Source organism: Delphinapterus leucas, chromosome 9 (genome assembly GCF_059928025.1).
Source record: "Delphinapterus leucas isolate spDelLeu-1000000601 "Yukka" chromosome 9, BTC_Dleu_Yukka2, whole genome shotgun sequence".
In the NCBI taxonomy this organism is placed as follows: Eukaryota; Metazoa; Chordata; class Mammalia; order Artiodactyla; family Monodontidae; genus Delphinapterus; species Delphinapterus leucas.
This window is the reverse complement of record NC_143137.1, coordinates 57,536,248-57,548,603: the sequence shown is the minus strand read 5'-3', so window position 1 is coordinate 57,548,603 and position 12,356 is coordinate 57,536,248.

Below are 12,356 nucleotides of genomic sequence, written 5' to 3'. Positions count from 1 at the left end.
CCAGATAAAAAGCAAGGGGAAGCTTTAATATGGAGTGGTAGGTTTCTGAGAACTTGTGAAGAGAGAGAATTAAAGCAAAAGTGGAGAGACTTGCCTAAAACAAGTTTGTGGAGTGGCTCCTTTATATTGTAACAGGAAGGAAGTAAGAATGATGGACAGGTATAGATGGGTTTGGGCACTGGTTATCAAGAAGTTGAGGAGAGACCCTACCTATTATGGCATCTTTTTTCTCCTTGAATCGACATGAGATCACCATGTGCTGAGAGCAAAGGGGCTGAAGGTTGGGTTAAAGATTTAAGGAGAATTTAAGAAATTGTATTTGAAAAAGTTATTAGAGAAAGTGGGAGAGTGTAGACCAGAGATAAATATTAAGATAGTTGGAGCTGGTTAGGTTCAGCCTGTTTGAGATCGGGCTTTTGAAGTTGTAAAGAAAGTAAACAATCTGCCATGTTACATGATTTTTTTCCTAGCTGTATTTAGATACTCAGGTACAGACATGCAGAAAGAGTTGGACAACTCATATTGGGGTTTTGCTGGACTTATATGATGAGAAGATAATATAGCAAGAGAGTTAAGATGTTGACAAGAGTGCTGCTGAAACAATGAGTCATGAAGTGAAGTTATCTCAGGAGGGAAATGAGGAAAGGAAAGAAAGTGTTGATTGAATAGCAGGAAATAGAGGGATCGATACACTGGCAGTGCTGATGAGGTTGAATAAAGGCCAGGGGGTACCCAATCAAGTATGTCAAATATAGGAGAGTTTGAGAGTAAAAAGTTAGTATGGGAATTAATGATTTTGGTTATGAAACAGGTAAAATAGAGGTGATGACATGAAAGAGGGACTGAATGGAGTGGAGAAGAACCTGGATGAGTCCAAGATGCTGAAAGCTCAGTACTTTGAATGGGTCAGTTGGTCATCCATGTAGACGCTGAGATCATTCAGGATTTCAGCAGGGCTTGGATAAAGACCAAGTGTGGGGTTGGATGCCAAAACCTTTGATTAAAGAAAGGGAATAACAAGGTGGTGGCTTGGGTAAAGATAGGATTGTTAAATATTAGTAAAGTCAAATGGAATTGGTCCTACTGAGAAGGATTTGAGAAGACAAATAGGAGAATAATTGTCTGAATGCAGCAATGGGGAGGCATGGCCTTCTCCTTACCTGGCCCCACTACCTCCTCCTGGCTCTAGAATAGCTGGGACATGAGATGATAAACAGTGATCTATGAGTGTGTTGCAGAGAAACAGTGTCATTGAGACACAGATACATTTTAAATAAAGCAGGAAGATGGAGGAAACCCTTGAAAAGGAGGCTGAAGTATTGACTGTGTATCAGACAGGGACCCATTGTCAAGGAAATGAAACTACTCCATGTCTTTCATACTGTGGGAATTTAATTCACGGAGTTGGTTACAAAGCTCTTGGCAGGACTGGAGGAACAAAAGGAGAGAGGTGAGATGGTTGAAGGAGTCTAAAGGCGGAAGCAGATTCTCAGAGGTCAGAAGCTGCTAATGACCGTAAACCAGGCTTTGCTGCTCTGCTACTGGAGAAACTGGGCTGCAACCCCTGATTCCTACTGCCACATCACAATTGCCAACAGCTATCATACCATCAGAGCCAGAAGCAAGAAGCTGCTCTCTCCCTCCCGCCTTTGTTCTCCACTATCTTCTATTGGCAGAAGGAAGCCAGCCAGCAGGGGGCCTGCAAAAATATGTTTGCAATCTCCCAGCCCCAGCAATGTAGATCCAAGTGTAGATGGGGAGGTGTAGGCTGAGAGAAAACATTGAATAACTGGCAGGGGGAGGGCCTGCTGGCTATGGATAAGCAATTCCAGAGGGCACAGTGGTGGGTTTGGATGGTGGTATAGAGGTGGCAACTTGGTCAGGGGCAAAGTAGGAAGGATAATGGGAAACATGCCCTACCCCCACTCTTCACTGAAGACCTGAGAAAATAGAACCAAACGGAAGAAAATTTGTATATCCTCCCACCACCACCTCTCCTAACCCACCTGCAGCTCTGTCTTCACTCCTGTTACATGGACTAACTTGCCATGCTTCTTAACTAAAGCCACTCTCATCTCTTCTCCCCTACTCAACGACATTACTCTATAACTGTTTCCTTATTCTCTAGCACCATCATTTCTTTCATTATCTGTTGGATCATTTCCATCAGAATACAGCCATGCTGCAATTTCTGTCATTTAAAAAATCAGAAGAGAAAGAAAGGAGAGAAGGAAGGAAGGGAGGGAGGCAGGGAGGAAGAAGGAAGGAAGGAGGGAGGGAGGGAGGAAGGAGGGAAGGAGGAAGGAAGGAGGGAAGGAGGAAGGAAGGGAGGGAGGGAGGATAGAAAGAGGAAAGAAGGAGGGAGGGAGGAAGGAGAAGGAGGAAGGAGGAAAGAGGGAGAAAGTAGTGGGGAAGTTGGGAGGAAGGAGGGGGGAAGGAGGGAAGGAACCCCTTTCCTGACTCCAGTGTATCCTACGTTATAGTAGATGGCAAATCTATCTCTCCAGTTGCTCAAGCTAAGAAGCTTGGAATTTTCTTTTTCTTTCACTGCCCCTACCCTTTTCCATCCACTGCACCAGTTGAATCCTGGCAGCTCTATATTCTAGGTACATCGTTACTTATTACTGCTATTTGCCACCACTATTGTAGTCTGTTCTACACATAGCAGGCAGATGCTCCTTTTAAATATTTAATGTCTTGTCTTTCCATTGCTCAAAGTCATCCAAACTCTTCCCATCTCATCCAGAATAAATTCCAAAGTCCTTTTTTTTTTTTGCTGATAGAGCTCTGCAGGATGTGCACTCGCTTCCCTTTGACCTTTCTTACCTCATACTTCTCTTCCTCTCACTCTGCTCCAGCCTCACTGGTCCTCTTGCTGTTCCTGAAATGTACTAGCCATGCTCCTACCTCAGGGCCTTTGCACTTGCTGTTCCTTCTGCCTGGTAGTCTTCCCACAATTATCCACATGACTTACTCATTCACTCCCTTCAGGTCTCTGCTCAAATGTCATTTTCTCTGTTAGGGCTTTTTAAACTAACCTATGTAAAGCAGCAACTGCTCCCACTGTCTTAACATTTATCACCATCTGCTATACCATTTATCTATCTGTTTATCTCTCCCTTGTCTGTCTGGAAGGTAAGGTTCAGGAGGGCAGAGACTTTGTTTTGTTCTTTGTCATGTCTGCAAAACCCAAACAGTGCCTAGAATATTATAAGCACTGCAAAAATATTGAGTTGAATAAATATGTAAAAGCATGGAGGATAGATAGATAAATAGATTACATTTTATGTGGAAGACACCATACTTGTCATCTGGCTCTGTTATTTAGATTTGGGTACAACTCTGTGATACCCCTGACGCTTGTGAGGACCAGTAAAACCTATAAACTCTCAGGGGAGACCTCTGTCTCTTCATTCTGACCCCCTACCTTTCTACCTTGGACCAAACGCATCACTTATACTTGTAGATCAAGCATTTGAATTTTATTTTTGAAGGGTCGAGGATTGTGTTTGATTTATTTTCTTTCTTTAATGTTTTTATTTTATTTATTTATTTTTTTGGCCATGCCATGCGGCTTGTGGGATCTCAGTTCCACGACCAGGGATCGAACCCGGGCCCATCGCCGTGAAAGCTCCAAGTCCTAACCACTGGACCACCAGGGAAGTCCCTGATTTATTTTCTTAATTTACTCCTGAGAAACACATAAAACAGTTAATGCTGATGAAGAAGAATATCTTAATCCGTGAGATGCTCTTAGTTTAAGTAAAATTCTCTTGGACTTGGTGTTTGTTTGGTTAGGAATATGGAAATCAAACTCCAAGTTCTGAATTTTATGCAGGAAAATCTAGACTTCTGAAATGCATTGATTTATATCTGGTAGGAGTTTCTGAGGTATATATTATTTTCCCTGAGCAGTGTACTTTTTTTTTTTTTAACCTTGTAAAGGGCAGGATAATTTGTGCGTCATTTTGAGTTGTTTGGAAAATTTGTTTCTATATCTCTTCTGTGTTTATTGCTTTGGTTGCGCTTGAGTGATTAGTGAATTCTTCTCATGTTCATTAAGGATGTGGGCGTGCACCGAAATGACTGTGCTCTCTACTCACACCCCTGCCTTCTATCTCTGGGACACACCAGTGAGGAGCTGGGAGAGAAAGGGTGCAGGCAGAGAGAAAGCAAGAAAGAGCAATAACAGAGACGGAAAGTATGCCTGAAGGCAGGCGGGAGAGAGGTTGGAAGAAAGGCTCTGGAAGAAATCTGAGAGGCCAGCTTTCGGGGTAGAGAGCAGCTGTACTGCATATTGCTTTCTGACAAATCTGTTGAAATGCTTCATAAAAGTCCTCAACCCTTTCAGCAAATATATATATATATATATTGTTTTGTCTTTTTCTTTTGAAAAGGCATATAATGGGGTTGAGAAGGCAGTGTTTAATTAAGGGGAAAACAGTTCAGTTCCTGTGAGTAAATTAATATCTACCTTTAGGCAACTTGGTGGAGCGCTTCATAAGTTAAATGGAAGACTCTGGAAAATAAACTCTGGAAAATAAAGACCTCCAGTAGCTGATTCTATGAAAGCAGATTAAGATCTAGGATTTCTAGAGGAATGGACAAGAGCATTTTTGGTCCTTGCAGTAAACCTGCTTTGTATTGATTAAGCAAACCAAATCAGACAAATGGACACATTTGGTCAATTCAATTTTCTGAGGCACAGCTCCACATTTGCACGATGTGGTGGTGATATGGAGACCCAGGGTGAGGAGAATTTCTGGGAATCTGGCTTGATATGATTATTCAAGTTGCTCGTTTTGCTTGGCAGCTCTGTGTAGTTGAGACCTAGCATTTCGCGTTGTTTGTATTACGTACGGATGATAGCTGGATACGCTAAAGGAAACTTCATCTGCTGATGTGAGCAGATAATGGAAAAAAAATTTTTTTAATTGTTGCTCTGGTGTTTTCTGTTTTGCTCATTTACAAGAGGGGAGGATTAAGGAACTAAGTTTTTTGTTCATTTGTTTATTTTGTTTTGATTTTAAAACACAGAGGAGGGTTATGCTAGGTGTGTATGTGGGGGGGTGGATATGATAATGAATAGAACACAGGAAATGTCATGTACTGAGGGGCATAAGAAATATAGGCAGCCACAAAGGAGGACATTCATGAACCATACATGTCTGAAAACCCAGTTGGAAGAATTTAAATAGATGGCAGTATTTGTTAGACTTAGGAGGATGAGTAATGGTCAGCGTAGGGTGGGGGGAGTCATTCCAGAAAAGGGAAATAACATGAGGGACGCTATGGAGAGATAAATAGATGGATTCAGCTGCCTCCAAATTCATAAGGACATTAGTAGGAGAAAAAAAAAAAAAGGAAAGAAAGAAAGAAAAAAAAAAGAGTTGTAATCAGAGCATCAGGCTTTGAATTGAAGGGCAAAGAATTGGTTGGAGAAAGGAAGCCCATGGAAATCTCTTCAGGAGGGAAATAAAATCAATAGTACATTGCAATGGTTTCTGAATTTTTTCACATTATTATCTAATATGTTTAATCAGTGAATAAATGTAATGCTAGATTAATAAGATTAACTAAAGAAGGTTACAGTTACAAAAATCTAAAAAGCTGTTAAAAGTTACAACTTCTTGAATTGCATCCTTTGATTAAGAATGAATTATGAGCCAATCTTTAACTTCCATCTTAGTGTTTCAAACTTAAATCAAAATACCATTACAGAATGTGAACCAAGTAATTATAAACACTAGATTACAAGCTAGTACTCCACTAAACTGTTATGAAGCAAAGCTGAAGTAAACTTTAATTTCTGCTTTTAGGAAGACTTTATGTAAAAAAATCTATCCCATTTCCTCAATTTGGGATGCAAAGTAAAGTCCTGTTTCACTTGATCTGTATTCACATCAACTGTTTCTTTGTATTTAAAGGAGCTATTCCTTTTGGTTTCTTGCTGATACTATTGACCACATTTGAACAAACAGGACAGAAACATTGATAAACAAAAGTATGTGATGTTCTCCCCAGCCAGTGCAGGGGTGGGGAGAGGAATTCCACTGAAATGCCTGAGCTCCAGGCCTTCGGAGAAAGTGGCCTAACTTACCCCACTACCTATCCTGGAGGTTTAGGAGGGAGAGCACAGAGAATTCTGTGCTACAGAATTCTTTTTAAGAGCAGCATTCCAGGTCACAGACCTCCTAGAAGGCTCAGTTTAAGAGCTGCCACCCAGACCATTATCTCAGAAAGTTTCCAGTGTGTACAAGCACTGAGTCTCATGGGCCTCTTGAGCATTTTTTTTAAAGCTTGCCCTTGGGAATGTAAGGAGGGTTGGAAGTTGCTTAAAAATCTAGCAGTGTGGGAGGAAGGGAGAAGGGAGTTTGTTTTGATGGTTCTTTCAGTTTATCACCTCACTCTCCACATCCCTCTCTCCCCTCTCCCGCCTAGTCCCTGTTTCTCTTCCCCCTTCCTTTCTCCCTCTCTCCTCCTCCTTCTCCTTCTTCCCTTCCGCTTCTTCCCTCCCTCCCTCCCTTCTTTCCTCTCTCTCTCTTTTCATATATTATCTACTGTGTTTGATTAGTGGGTAAGTTTGCTGTTAGGTTAATAAGATTAAAGAAAGTTATGCTGCTACAAAAAAAACAATCTAAGAAGTTACACCTTTTAGATGTAAGAGTCTCTCTTACACACAGATACACACAGTCACACACACATTTTGGGCTGAGAGTTGTAGTCTCTCACATAATTTCTCTTCTCACACATGTGTTGAAACATCGTTTTCACCAAACCCTAGACAATAATTTATAGTATGGATGTGTGTGTGTGCGTGGTGTAGGTACTGTGGAAAGACTGAAAAAGAGTTGGCTGTGGTCCCCCTCTGCCTGAACCTGGCATTAGTCCACGTCTGTATTTTCCTATGTGGTCCTAGGTGATGGAGGCAGGGAAAAGTTTTGCTTGCATCATGAATTACATTTTTACATTTTCTCAGGCTTTTAGGATGTCTTGGTCCTCTCAGGAAAGAATGCTTGTGGCCTCTGTGCTGGGAGGTCAGTTGGCCGGGGAGACGTTCCCCTCAGGCACTCTGATGTCTTTTCTCTGTGGAAGGCTATGGACTCTCTGGAGGGAGATTCCGTTTGTCTGAGCCTGCAGAGTCTGACTCACTGCCCAGGGAGGGCAGGGTTCAGCCCTGAGTTGCCAGCTAGACCCCCTGCGTTAAAGGCACAGCACATGGATTCCGGCTTAAGAGAGGAGATGGGTGCTAACAAGTAACTGGGCTGCTGCTCTCTAATTTCCAGCTGCGTTGTTGCTAAACATAAATTCCAGTGAAAAGGCAACAATTTACTCAAGATCCCGTTCACTTGGGAGTGGATAAAGGCAGATTGAATTTTATATGCCCTTGTGAAATTGAGATCACCTGCATCATCCACATGGAGAATAAGAATATTTATTGTATGATTAAGATTCTGATCCATAGGGGGAGGAAAAATCATTTGCACATCACACAGTTTTTCTGCCTCCTTGATTCTCAGCCCACTCACTTCATAAATTAACAACAGGTAGCATCAATCTGTCTTCAAAATATGTAAGACACATGTAACCTGGGGGGCTCAGGCTTCATGAGCTGGTGAAAATAGGTATTGTCACTAACTTGAACACCCACACCTTTAAGTCCCAGACCCTGCCTGCTTGAGTGCAGGAAGTTCAGTGGTCTAGAGAATCCAACTCCAAGTGCATTTCTATGGGGTGTATGCATATCTTCATAAATCATTCCTTGTCCTTTCTGGCTGAGATGACCAATATGCTAGAACCCAACAGCCTAGAGCCTTGACAGATTCAGAAATGCCTTTTGAATCTGGCATTCTGACTGCATCCTGGACATTGCCACTTGGATTTGGACATGCTGCCGCCCTGCCGTGATCGGTGCTGGAGGGGCTGGGACTCAGCATCACTCTCAGGCAGCTGTAACCATGAAGCTGCCACTCTACCTTGAGGCCACTTCCTGGGAGGTGGAAAGATGCCAGTTATGTCTGTGATCTGTTCAGTTAATGGGTGGGGGTGGGACAGATTATTTTCCCCTGAACTTGACAGGTTTTAGATATGTATGACGAAGTAACTTATATTTAACATTTTTATTTGAGAAACTTTGATGTGTACTTCAATTTACTAGCTGTCACCTTTAAAACTCTTTGAAACGCAGAAATTATCTGGTTGATTTATCATTGTCTTTTGAAGGTTGACTCATTTAGAAATGACATGACATTTGCATTTGAAATCAGTACTGTATTTATTTCATTGTTCTGAGTCTTTCCAAATAAATCTGTGGGGGTTGTTTTTCCGGATAATTGTGAGAAAAATAATAATGTAACAACCATTAAGGAATATATGGGTTATCCGTAGTTCACAGCTCTTTCAACTTCAGTCTTCACAAACTCTGCTTAAAGTAGCAAAATGACCAAGTTCCACCAAAGGGAAAATTATGTTCCGGTTCTATGGCTGGAGCAAGATTACTAACAGTAACAATAAAAACGTTAAGAACAAACAATGTAATTTTGTCCATTTTTTAAAAAAACATCTTTATTGGAGTATAATTGCTTTACAATGTTGTGTTAGTTTCTGCTGTACAACAAAGTGAATCAGCTATACGTGTACATATATCCCCATATCCCCTCCCTCTTGCGTCTCCCTTCACTCCTAATATTTTAATGAAGAAGATAATAAAACCGATCTTAAATGTAAGGAAATGAAGATCTTCCTCATGAGAGTAAAGATGTGGAGGTCAAGATGGGCTGACCCCGATTGAAGTCCTGCATTTTGTGGCTTCGGATCAGCATAAGGACACATTCACTGTGATTTTTAGAAGATGCTATTAGTTATATTCCTGATAAATAAGATGGATATTGCATCCAGGATGTTTTTATTATCCTTATTCTTGATACTCAGTATGTAGAATTTAGACTACCATTGATCAAAAAGAGAGAAGTTTGAAGTAAAACTTGGAATGCTGTTGGAAAGTCCCAAATGCCAGCCACTATTAGTTATCTAAATTCAAAATATGGGAATGGAAGATGGTCATGTAATTATAGTGAACTTTTATTGCGTGCTCACTGTTTATCATACACTTTTGTGATTCTTTACAGGAATTTAGTCACTCATCCTAACAGCTCTTTGAGGTAGTATTATTATTATTTCCATTTTATAGATTAGGAAACAGGCTCAGTAAGGGTGAAGAGCTTGCCCCAAATTCCAGAGCTAGTTAGAGGGAGGGCTGGGATACAAACCCAAGTAGTCTGGCTTGGAAGTCTGTATTCTGAAACACGATGAGATGTCTTTTTGATGTGAGATATGCCTGAAATGATAAAAGTTCAGCAGAGAAAAGAACTGGAGGTCAAAATAATCTCCTAACTGAGAAAGAGTGTCTTAGAGAACCAAAATCTTTGTACTGCAAACACTTTGTTTTACAGATAAAGAAATGGTAGCCAAGACAGCTCAGATGACTTGCTTGAGATTACTTATAGCTTGTTTGTAGCAGAGGTGAAACTAAAGACAGTAGGTTTTCCTGACATTCATTAATTCAATCAATGTTTGTTGTACCTAGCACTTTTTTAGGTATTAAAGATACAGAGCAACCCAACAGATGAGGTCCCTGCCCATAGGAAGATTACATCATGACCAGAACAGTGATTTGACATTAGACTAGATTACCAAGGGAGACTGTGGAAAACCCATGTTAAAATATTGGGAAAGTGGGGATAAACCATGAGGCAGGGGGAGTGGGCTTGATATCAGTTCTACCCCATTTCATAGATGAACTTACTGATATTCATGGAAAATAAGATGCCCAGGGTATAAGTGTTAGAGGCAAGCAAGATTCAAACCCATGCTTCACAGTGTGTAGAGTGTGTGTGTGTGTGTGTGTTTAAGAACACACTATGACCTGCTGGTTAGGGAGTAGCTCTTTACATAGGTCAGTAAAGCTGGTTGGAGCAAGATACCTAGCCAGATTGCCTGGAACCAAAGAGATCCATGTTTCTGGCGGAACCCACGTGGCCCAACAAGCCTCACCTTTCTATTCATGCTTAATTTCATTAAAAATTCAAACTCCCTGGTGTGTATCTGGTTCAAGTTTGCCAACTCTAGGTTGGGGATCCTGTGATGTTAGGAGCATCCACCAACTTGACAGCTGCAGAGGAGGTGACACAGACACCATAGCTGGGGACCAGCGTGCTACCTGCCCCCAGTCCCCCCAAAAAACAAGTTAATCCTTTCAGTGTGTGAAGGTCTACTTCACACTTAAAGGCCAGGTCACTTGCCACTTTATAGGGCTTCTTAGAGGGAATTAGGGAAAAATGGCTTTTGTAGGTGGAATTATTACGATAAGGTATATGCACCACCGGAGGAAACTTGTAAAAGGCATCCTTCCCAAAGTCTCCCCTTTCAGCTGACAGATTAGGAAAAGGAGCTCCATCTGGATGAGTGCAGCTCTGGGCCAGCATGCTTGGGTGGGTGGGGCTGCTTCTCAGGGTCTTGGTGCCTTAGACTTTGGGGAGCTTTGGATGGGAATGAGGTCTGAACAACTCACTCACTTTCGGGGGGTGGAGTAGGGCAAGAGGGTGGGTGCTTTTTGCCTCTGAGAATTGGTGTAGATCCTGTAGAGTGTTTCTCAGCCTGGGAGACCCCAGCACTCGGGCCTTCCAGAGTCCACAGCTCACCAACCTCCCTGTCAGAGCTAACGTGGCACAAGTGGTTGGGCAGCGGTTGGGAGGCAGTTACTGGCTCAGGGCCCTGAAACACTGAGTAATTCCTAAGATGGCTGGGGCTGAAGGCACCATTCCAGACACTTCCACGTTGTCTAAAAGTATAAAAAAAAAAAAAGAAAAAGCACCACCACCACCCAGCCAAGCTGTTGGAGACAGATCCCTTGGCTCTGATACAAGACCCATCCCTTTTATGGAAGGGCATTGTTGGAAAGTTCTATCATACAGGAAAGCCAGGATTCTTTTCCCATTTTTTACAGGGAGGGACCAAATCAACAGTGAGGGATGAAGGGGCATGGCTGAAGGGAATCACATTGCTTTTCCAGAAAGTTTTGAATCTACATTATAACTCTTGGCTTATAAAGACAAAGATTTGAGCTTCCCTTCAGAGCTCTTCCAATGAAAGAATCGACCACTTTTATGGAGCCCCGGGTGCTGTGTTAGTGCTGTGGACTTATCAAGGAGTCAAGAAGCATGGAGTTTATGATTGCAGAAGAAACAGGACAAGACACATTGCACATCAAATCCTATCAACGACAACCTGGCGTGGCCAACAAAAACAGGCTGTTGCATCTGCACTCTGAGTGTTTATTTATTGGAGGAGAGAAAGGTACAACCAAGAAAAGGGGAATCATGTCAGGCTATTATTGGAGTCAAGCAGATTGACTGCCTGGAGTGACATCCCTGGCTGCATAGAGCCGGGAGGCCAGCACTTGGGTCGGAGACACGAGAACATTTGAGACATGGACTTAGAGCCCCAGTATCGATTTTATATCGGATTCCAGGTTTCAGTGCAATTAAGAGCTACTGCAAAGTTTTGAGAAGAGACATGATGCGATCACATTATTAAAGCAGTATGGTTTTTATTTTAATTAAGACAAACCACAGAGACCAGGGGGATGAGAGGATCAGCAAATGAGATAATTCACTAACCAAACCAGTTTAGGAGCTGACAAGGCCTTTCTGAAATTGACACATTAAAGCTACCGTGTGACCCTACAGACAAGGGTTGTGTTTTTTTTTTTTTTCCCTGTAATTTTTCTGACAGACTTGGATCACCAGCTTGATTAGTTCTCCTTGTGTGTGTCCATAAACGCCAAAACTATACTGTTTCATCCATTTATGTGTTTATTCATGACCACGGTTTAGACAAAGTGAAAATAAAAATGGGCCAGACTAAAGATGACTGAATTGTTTCTTTATCCTATTTTGAAAAGAAACAATTCATGTTTTTCTTACGTTCTCATTATCAGCCCTACTCCTTTTGGAGGATTTTAGTCTGAAATCTGAATGTGCTTGCCAGCTGGGAAAAATTTGACATTTACTTGATTTTGTCCCTTGGAAGTGAAAAAAAAAAAAATTGGCAGCCTTATTAAACAACATGTCTGCTTATTTATTCCTTCAATCCCTCCCCGGGTTGCGGGCTCTTTCCAAAGCTCCGATAGACCTCTACCCAGTTTTCTAAAGGTAATTTCCCAAAGTGCTGCCTCCGGCTGTAGAAAGTGCCACGTAGGTTTCTGGGTTTATAAAGGCTGAGAAAGCCATTCTGGTTACATTTGCAGCTTTTCTGTGTGATTCTGGGTGGTAACACCCTATTGCCAACATTATTCT